This window comes from Miscanthus floridulus, chromosome 3 (assembly GCF_019320115.1).
Source record: "Miscanthus floridulus cultivar M001 chromosome 3, ASM1932011v1, whole genome shotgun sequence".
Taxonomy (NCBI): domain Eukaryota; kingdom Viridiplantae; phylum Streptophyta; class Magnoliopsida; order Poales; family Poaceae; genus Miscanthus; species Miscanthus floridulus.
The window spans coordinates 96,207,360-96,216,256 of NC_089582.1; positions in this window are offsets into that span (position 1 = coordinate 96,207,360).

Genomic DNA, 8,897 nt, shown 5'->3' on the forward strand with positions numbered 1-8,897 from the left:
ACACATTGGGAGTGGAGAGATGGCGAGAGTAGCGTGTACCCTCGTGGCCGGAATGTGGCCGGATTTGAGGTGTGCTGTGCTCTCGGATGGCGTGGAGACGGCTTAGTATAGGAGGATCCGGTAGCGAGGTTGATATATGCAAGATTAAGTTCTACAAATGTCGTGTGATAAGGAATCCCCAGCTGGGACTTGAATCAATTCGAATTGCCGGTGCTCCGCGGATATGGAGACTCGATTCATTACAGAAGCAATGCAGGACTGGTGAATTACTAAAATATGAGAAAAGAATAGAATAAGAAGGAATGTAATATGGGAAATGTACATTTAGTTGAGTTAATGAACTAAAAGGACTTAAGGGTAAAACTTGAAAATAGGATGAAGAATAGTAAGCTTTTGGCAAAAAAAAAACTTTTGAATCTTGCTACATCCTTACCTTGTCCCAACACCTGCATCTTTAAAGTCTTTCACCCCTTTTTATGTCGGGTTAGTCTTGTTGAGTACTTTTGTACTCAGGGTTTGTTAACCCTTGTTGCAGGTGAGTCGTATGCGCAGTCTTGTTTTGGTCCCTGCTGCATGTCTGTGTTTGAAGTCAATGACGATGAGAAGTGATGAATGGCCTGACAAGGCACTAGTCTGTTTGATAAATAAAGTTAATGTAATATTATCCCGCTACTATGGTTGTATAACACTTATGGTATTGTAAGTTTGAAAACAACTGGTTTGTAACCCATGTTATCTTAAGACTTCCGCTATCTTTTACTCTGATGTATATATTTGAATAAACTGTTGTAATTTACAATGTCTGTGATTGGGATCCTGTTTGAAAAGAGAATCGTGGATGATTCGGGTTTCCCGAGGACACCCGACAGACCTGTTGAATTGTTGGGAACTCGTGAACGCTATCCGAGGTCTGTTAAGACAACGATAGGTGCATGTGGGCCCGATTCCTCAGGAGATTCTGCCATATGGGTCGGAGTCGAAAGCGAGCGTCGTCCCCTCCTTGGCCAGGCCTTCCGATTGGAGAAGCGAGTCGGAGTCGAAAGCGAGCGCCGTCCCCTCCTTCACCAGACCTTTCGATCGAAGACTAGATCGCTCTTCCGACCTGTCATTAGCCATTTGGGCTAGCCCAGAAGTTACGCGTCGTTTGTAATGTCGTCTACTGAGTCGAGCTTTTGCTAAAAAATGAAGCCATTAGAGACTCCGGGTTCAAGAACACAGACCAACCGCGTAAACTGGCAAACGCCCAACGGCAGCACCCCCCTACAAAAATCGCACAAGTGAAGTGCCCACTTGCGTAACCGGGGGCTGCCCCCAGCACAGTGGTTTTTTTAATACCTATAGGAAATTCAATTACATAACATAAAAAATTGTTATTTCAAAAGTTGGTTCCGCCACTGTCAGTGCCGCCGTGGCTGCAAGCCTGTTTGGCTAGCTGGTCAGCTGACTTTCTGTTTTTTTAGTCAGAGTAGTATTTTTCTCTTATAATATTTTAATATAAATAATATTTTTTATATAAACAGTAATTAATCTAGTTGAGCAGAACACCCTAACAGTGACTAGGGTCAAGGAAATGGTGCGGCATCTGTCAAAATTTATTTACTTTACCCCTTGTTCACCTACTACATCGTCACCCCTGCCGCCCCGGACGCTGCGATGAGACCTGCAACACCTGTGACCTGTGTAATCAAGGTTATTACACCGTTTAAAGACTACTGCACGTACATGGAGATGAATTGAAAAAAAAAAGAATGTGCTCATGTTTCTAATACTTACGATGTCACCGATGGCCAAAGCACGTAGGACAGCCGAGTTCTGCAGCGACCGCTTCACCAGCATGCGCGTAGACGTCCAGTACGTCCGGCGACGGACAGGCTCCACGCAAGCTGGCATATAGCCGCCGCAGCAAGGTACCTGGAAGAATGGAAAAATTTAAAGCTTTAGGCTCCGTTCGTTTACACCGTTCTCGATTAATCCTGACCAGAAATGCTTCTGGCCCTATAAAAAATATATGGTCAATCCTGATCGGAACGGTTTCGGGACGTCATTCTCCGAAACTGAACAGGGCCTTAATCAGGTTAGGGTTAAGATTCTCTTTTTGGTTGAAACTCCGTGATACTATCACTTCCACTATAGCACCAAAGGTATATCATATTGGTATAGAGAAAAACGGTATATGTTTATGAACAGATAAAAAATAATAGTACTATATATGGCGAGTGGTGAGGCCGGCTATGTTAATGATAATCTAAGACTCTGGTGCTAAGCTAAGTATTACTTATGTACGTGTGAAATCTTGTGTGCATGCACGCTACAGGAGTTGAGGAGTGCAACATTATCGTATAAACAAGCCACAAAATTGCATGTACAGGCTAGGGGGGATTCAAGAGTTTCATTGTGTTGTTTCCAAGGCTGCCATGTCATATAGAATGAAATGAAACTTGAATGAAACATCCACTCTCAATGCAAAGTTTTTTTTTTGATGAAACCTCAATGCAAATTTTCATTCCATGGTTTCATAAATATTTAATTCTAAGATTTTGGTAATCGCGCCAAGAAAATTTTATCCCCATGAAATTCACTTCTCTCTCTTTTCATTAAAACACTGTCATGTCATAAAAATACATATGTAATAGCCTATTAAATGCAAATAAAACTCTCATGAAACCCCAGTAAAACTGGCCTTAATATGCATGCCATCCTGTCCAGTGAACCATGGAAACTTCTTGGATAAAAGCAGGAAACCAATTTGTACTAAAACACATTCATTATGAAATACTCCCTACATCATGTAATATAGTGCATTCTAGCATTAAAAAATTGTCCTAAAATATAATGCATTCTAGAGGATAAAAATCAATTTTACATTAAATACTTCTCATTTATCAATCAATCATCATTAGTCACGTTGATGATACCATCTAATTAGAAAATAAAATAAGGTTACATGCGTCTTTTATGTTCTCTCTTAATTTGTCTTAAAATTCTTAGGATGCACTGTATTACAGGACAGAGGGAGTAGCTTGAAATCAAGTAGTACAAACTTACTACCATAATTATATACAAGCTAGGAAGTGTCTGGCGAACCATTATTTTTTTTCTCACTGCATGACATTACAACTAACTCTTCTCTAAAAGATTATTATAACATAATGGTATTCCCCCTATATACATGTTACTTGTATAGATCAGAAGAATCATTCCTCTAGAACACAAGCCCCCCATCCCCGGAAAGCAGGAAGCACTGCATGCCTTCATACATGGAGAAGTACACCAAGCACATGTGCGATTGTCATGCTTTCTCTGATGTTTCTTGGATGCTTTGCAAATCTTGCGGAATGTAAGTGAAATCTGGGGGAGTATTCTTTAATTTTGTGCTTCACTGCAAATTTGTTCGAGTAATGTGCATTGTTATTCTAGCTTCTTGAGTAAATATAGCTGTTGTCTTTTTCTCCTTCGTGTTTAGTTCAAAAAAAAACTTCCCAAAAAGTACTACAGTAGTCGTCACATCGAATCTTGCGATACGTGCATGGAGCATTAAATGTAGACAAAAAAAACTAATTGCACAGTTTGGTTGGAAATCGCGAGACAAACGTTTTGAGCCTAACTAGTCCATGATTGAACATTAATTGTCAAATAAAAACAAAAGTGCTACAGTAGCCAAAATCCAACTTCCCCCCCCCCACTAAACACACCCATAGAGTAGATAGCTTCATGAATAGATACTGAGTTGGTCGGCCGGCTACCACAGCCTGTTCGCTTGCTCGTAAACGATCGTAAATTTCCAACCAGGAATAGTGTTTTCTCTCACACCAAACCAGCCAGCAGTAAATAATCCACAATCGTTTACGGTCTCCCGAATAGGCTACCGTTTGTGCGATATAGTTGGTCTAAGTAATTCGAACTCTATAACTTTCTGTTACCATAAATCTTTTACAGTTGTCACGTTACTAGATCAATGATTAAATTTTCGTATTTGCTGAATAGGCAGCCGAGTAGTCAAGGATGAACTCGGTGCTGAGGAGAAATATGATCTTCCAACGGGATATTGCTACAAGGCCTCGGCTCTAGCGTGCATACGCCCCCCTCGTCGTTGTTGGTGCTGTATGGGGGGTTACAATACATGTTATGCTGAAAAGGCTGATTGCGACAAGCATTGTCCCGACTCCCGACCAATGATTTTTATATTAGTTTGAATAATGTAATAATAAAAAAATGACAAAAACATGATTCAAATGATGAATGATTGAATCGCATTTTTTCAATTGGGAACGAATTGGGAACGACAAATCAGGCCCTTGGGTTCCATCGGGTTTTGCTTTTTTTTGTACGATTGTGCGAAAGCCACCGTCCGGCGGGTCAGGTGCTCTAAATCTCATCCCCTTGCGACGCCGCTAGTTCTCCCCGACCCGAGTCATTCCCAACCTCCTCCGTCGTTGATCCACATCCACACGGCACGGCGACGGCGACGGCGACGGCGACGGGACCAGGGCAGCCGCCTGCCCCACCTCCGGCATGCTGTTCCATCTCGATCGTCACAAGGCACCGGCCCATTGCATCTATTCCGTATGAGAGTGCCGCAAAGAGCTAGCACGCACATTGGGAATGCGACTCCAAAACCTGATCCAAGCCAAGCCACCATACCACACGCCGTCCCCCGTCTTGTCAAGCAGACCCGTGCACCGTCGGATTCACACGGTCAATGATCATAAATCATGTCTGCAACAGTGCTATATAGACTGGGGATTATGAATGACATCGGGACCATCGCTAGAATGCACAAGAGCGCACAAAGATTTTTATATTGATTGATGTCTAGTACATGACAAGTAATATACTGAACCCTAATGGAAGTAGGAGTCCAATGTTGGTCAACTCCATACATTTGGATTCTAAATTGTATAAGATTTATAAAAATTTGAATTGATATCTGTGTATCTAAATGCAGCTCTCTTTTTTAAGTCCCGTTGCAATTTAATGATGCACCACATTAGCAAAAATGATGAAATAGCAAGAAAATTTATACTAGAAAAGAGAGTAAATGAGTTTCATAGTGATAAAACTCGGCTGGCATTGTTTTCAACGGATGAAACTATGTATTGAGACAAATCTTTAGTCTTTCACCCAAAACATTACATTTACATCGAATTCGACTCCTCTTTATTCCATAATATATTGATCTATGCTTGTGTTTTTTAATGATTTTTTATCCCATACCAATGTACGAGCAACTAACTAATCCACAAAGAAAGTCAAGAAGCCAAAAATTTTTAGAAAAGGTGCACTTGACAATGATGATAAATTAGTAGGAGTTAATGAGGAGACGAGGAGGGACAATACTCTGAGGCCGAATCACTGGTGGCATTAAGTGATAGCAACTATGACACTGATTTGGCTGTATCATAGGACTTAGACATTTAGTTTGACTTTGCCGCTGAGATAGTTGATGACGACGACGATGATGTTCCCAGTCTTTTTCATATAGGCCCTGTTCGCTTCGCTGAAAAACAATGCGAAACACTGTTCTGGTTGATTTGTTGTGAGAGGTTTCGACTAAAAAAATAAGCTGAAAAAACGGATTAGGTTGATGCTCGAAACACTGTTCTGGTTGATTTGTTGTGAGAGGTTTCGACTAAAAAAATAAGCTGAAAAAACGGATTAGGTTGATGCTCCATGTATTGATGAAGGCACGGTGTCACGATTTTTTTTTAAAAAATAATAGTATTTTAATGAAATTACGAAAATAAAATACATTTATTAAAAATTGCAAAAATAGTAATCTGTCGCCACTTGAAATGGCCATTAGTCCCTGTCGCCATTTGGTGCCACCGTGTCGGCCACCAAGGCGTCCATAGAGGCGGCAGGGTAGAAAACCCAGGTGCGTTTAGCACGGCACGGAGCACGAGGGCCTTGTGGCGACAGGTGCCGGGGATCTTTGCGCCTTCCTTTAACCGAGGGAGGGAGAGAGGGTGCGATGGCGAGCGCTGGGCGGCGGCGAGCGGCGGGGCCAGGTCGAGGGAGGAAGGGAAGGAGGCAGCGCGCGGCGGCCCGCACCGGAGGGAGCCGGCCAGCGCCAGCGTCGGAGGCGCTAGTTGAGCTAGTGAGGCCGTAGCTACCTGAGTGTGTCGGGTTCGAATGTTATCCACACGCCGTCTAGGTGTTTGCTGTAATGCCTGTGCGGTGTGCGCTGCCGTTCTTTTGCTTAGAGGCGTAGAGCCCGCGTACAGACTACAGCGTGCTCTAGTTAGGAGCCTAAGGAGGTAAATAGTAGGTTGAACTGATCTTGACTGACAAATCTTTATTCTGCCAAAGGTTAGATTCAGCATTTTGTGCCTATAACTATCTGTATGTAGATATGAAGAGACTAATAGATTATAGTTCCAACAAAAGAAACGAGAAGCTTATCACTGCTGAACCAATGCCAGATGTTCTGCCTCATTAGCTGAAGATCATCTGGCCCATCGAATGAAGTAACTAGTTTGTTTCTTTTTTCGTTTTGGTAATCCTGAAAGAAAAGTCCAGCTGTACATGTTTATGAATTGCTAATGACATTATTTGTAAAATGCAAGACCATGTCAGAAATAATTCCTTTCCAATTAAGATCCTAATAAAACACAAAAAATGTTGATGATGATTATCCTTTTTATGTTGTTGAACACTAAGCTGATAATGATCTTTACTCTAAATGTTCACTCCGGATAAGTATACATTGCAACTTGTTTGAACGAGTTTGGTGGCCTTTTACTTTATGCTTTCTTTTGATTTCATATGCGTTAGTACCTGCTGATAACTTCTCACATAATCTTTTTTGTGTGAACAGCTGGCTTTAAGCGTTGGCCTTTGCACATAAATACATAATGCTCATTTTGCTTAGTGAACTGGTATGAAAGAAACTTATTACTGCTTTTTTTTATTTATTTCGTCCTTCCAACAGTTGGTTCCAGATTCAACAACTTGAATGTTTCACTTGTTTCGCCTCAGGTCTAGAGACGTTGACCTGAGCTACAATTTTCAAACACAACAGGAAAGCTTTGGTGTGCCTGCTTATTGCGTGTTAATATTTGGTTAACACTTCAGGAAAACAAAGATATACTGACCAAGCGCAAAGGCTAGGGCAATTTGGTTGAACTCAACATGACTGCTATGACTTGGGGAAACTTAGTTGAACTCACTGTATCCTCCCCCCCGCCCCCCCCCCCCCCCCCCCCCCCCCCCCCCCCCCCACACCCCCACCCCAATCTTATGAAGAGACAAAGCACCGAGGTTTGAGGGACATGCAAGTTTGATGGGACCTCTGCCACCGTCCAGCCAATTTGTATGGCTTCAACTGCAATTTTCAGAGTTCGCTGTTGGTCTGAAGCAGCAAGCTGGTTATCAGGAGAGAACTGCTGCTGCCTTGTTTAGTGATGAGGTCACTAGTTTGGGTTGCATCCACTGTTCCTGCATCAAGCTTGCCACATCATTGGATTTTGTGAAACTGTCGCAGTGGGTTGGTGAGTAATCATGCGACTTCTTTGAGCAAAATGAAAGCAGAGTTTGTGGATTTCAGTTAGTTAGCTAGTATTCAATGGCTCTCCACTGCCAAAAATGTGAACATGATGACAGCATGAAGATGTCAGTGTGCCAACAATATAAGATACAAAACAATTAGTTAATCTAATCGTACAAGTTGTTTTGAACATGGTGCTGACCCTTGTTCAGACTAGACCATGTGGAAAAGATGCGAACATTATTGGGGAGTAACTGATCAGATGACTGATTATTTCCCTGGTGATTGTGTTTTGTCATGTACTGTACAACTCCTCTGCTTCTCCTAGGACAGTGCGAGTGGTGCTTGTAAGGGACTGTTTTTACATATCTCTTTACTACGAAGATATGCAGCTCTCCTGCATGTTTGAGAAGAAAAAAAAGAGCAGATGACTGATGTTTCCTATTCATCACAGATTATTGCAAAATGATCTAGTTTTTCCTAGAATTATTTGGAATGTCTGTGAGATGCAAGGGCACATATTCTTTGAGCATATAAATTAGAATCTGAGCGGAACAGAAGTTTCAGCTAAAATTTCTGTGACCCATTGTGGTCACGATCAGAGGCAAATCAAGCTTTTGCTGATTGAGATGTTACATAGGAGAGCACATACTGAAGTGGTGCAATAAAGAACCTTTTGAGACTTTGTAGTGAATTATTCTCTTCAGTTAAGAGGATTTTACGGATGATCAGGACTGACAGAAAGAAAGGTGAGAAGGACTACCCTCGAAGGTCACAACCGAAGGCACAAAAACGTTAAAAAACGATGATACACCCTATATCAGTGGATTCTAAGGCAAGTACAAGGTTGTTCCAACTTCCAAATGTCAAATCGCCTGCCCCTTCCATAAAGCGAAGTGCTTCAGATACAATTTTACAACATTTCATAGTTTGAAGCTTCACTGCAGTTCAGAAAAAAAGAGATCCGCACTTCACATTATATGTAACTGTCAATGACCAACTGGTGTGAACTCATGCTTTTGTCATGAAGACACTTCTCTCACAGCAAGACCCGGTAACACATGCCCACAACTTGGTAATTATCCATTTCACACTTAACTTTTCTGACGGTAGATGTGTTTGCTACTTGCCTTTGAGCCGGCAAAGTGAATAAGAAAAAGGAACTGTGATTGTTTGGAGATGTCAAAGGGTTGCCTTCTTGCATGTATGCGTTATGCGTATACAATTTTTGGACCGATCCTTTTCCTAACTTTATTTTGTGAAAGTGGCTCAAGGGCTGCCCAAAGGCTCATGGTAAGATGCTAATCACACCCATAGTCATACCGCTATTACCTGACCTGACCGATGGTTCAGTTGCACTTGTTTTCATTTCATAGTTTGTTTTATTCCACCATTTGTATAAAAGATATCT